Raw genomic sequence first — 1,288 nt, 5'->3', positions numbered from 1 at the left:
GCTATTTGTTCTGAAAACATCTGATTTTGTAGCTGGTTCTGTGCAAGAAAGGTTTTCAAAACCTTAGCTTCATAACTAGAGTTTCTTCCTTGATTTCTTGAGTTTGAATTTTGGTACATTGATGATGCTATCATTTCAATGATTCTCTAAGCTTCTTCTAAAGATTTTGTATTTAAGGAACCTCCAATAGCAGCATCAACCATTGTTCTTGTTGATGTATTCATTCTATTATAGAAGGTTTCCAATTGCATCCAGTCTGGAATACAATGATGTGGGCACCTCCTTAGCAGCTCCTTGTATCTTTCCCAAGCTTTATACAATGAATCTCCTTCCTACTGCACAAAAGATGTAATTTCTCCTCTCAGCTTGGTAGCTTTGGATGGAGGAAAATACGTGGTTAGAAATTTATTCATTAGCTTTATCTAAGTTGTGATGCTTCCTTGTAGTTGAGCTTGCAACCAGCATTTGGCTCTATCTCTCAAGAAAAAGAGAAATAATCTCAATATTTCATTTTGACTCTAAACTTTGAGTATTTGATTTGATTGAGGGATTAATTTTGTGTTTAATTGATCTTTGAATGGAAATTCAATTAATTAATCAAAGAGTAACCTTCACTAATGGAAATTGGGTTTGTTGCTTGGATCTAAATTAATCACCAAAACTATTGATTTTCTTAGGGATAAGTGGTCTTAGTTTTGCAATCTTTTGGTTCTAATTCGTAATGCAATATTGAACTATATTTGGCCTAAGCAATTAGGGAGATTTGGTTGAATATTAGGACCAATGAGTTGAGGAATCAATCTTTGGTTATTGTAAAGAGAAACCGACTGTCAATCAATCAATTGCTTGAATGTTCAGAGGCAGAACTGAATTGATATTGATATTCTAGTGAAATAAATTCCTAACTTTCATCCATTTGTAATTCCTTCTAATAGTACAAGTTAACATTCTGTTTTTAACAATTTCTCATTTCTTTAATTTTGAATTTTACTTTCTTGCATATTGAAATCTGTTCAATGAATTGTTTGGTGCAAATGGTTATTATCTTGTGAATTGATGATTAAAAATAAGATCCTAGAGGACAATATTTGGAACTCAATCTGATCTCCACATTTTATAACTTGCTACAACTACCTAGTACACTTGCTAGTAGTGAATTACACCATTTAAGTACTACGATAGAAAGCGTGTATCAATTCCAAACTCAACCTGTCTTTTAATTGTGTTTAGACTCACTTTCAGTAATTAAGACATTTTAATTTTGTACTTTAATTCCATTTTTACAATT

General features: G+C 31.8%; 1 non-coding gene across 1 annotated transcript; it reads left to right on the top strand.

Annotated features, from left to right (window-relative positions):
• The first annotated feature begins 261 nt into the window (after positions 1-261).
• Positions 262-368, top strand: LOC113856695. Its single transcript, XR_003502925.1, has one exon. It is a non-coding gene; the product is annotated as a small nucleolar RNA R71 (small nucleolar RNA).
• The last annotated feature ends 920 nt before the right edge of the window (positions 369-1,288 follow it).

This window comes from Abrus precatorius, unplaced genomic scaffold (genome assembly GCF_003935025.1).
Source record: "Abrus precatorius isolate BTA unplaced genomic scaffold, Abrus_2018 Scaffold11, whole genome shotgun sequence".
NCBI lineage: Eukaryota > Viridiplantae > Streptophyta > Magnoliopsida > Fabales > Fabaceae > Abrus > Abrus precatorius.
Note: the sequence above shows the minus strand (reverse complement) of the source record. Positions and strands in the feature narration are given on the sequence as shown.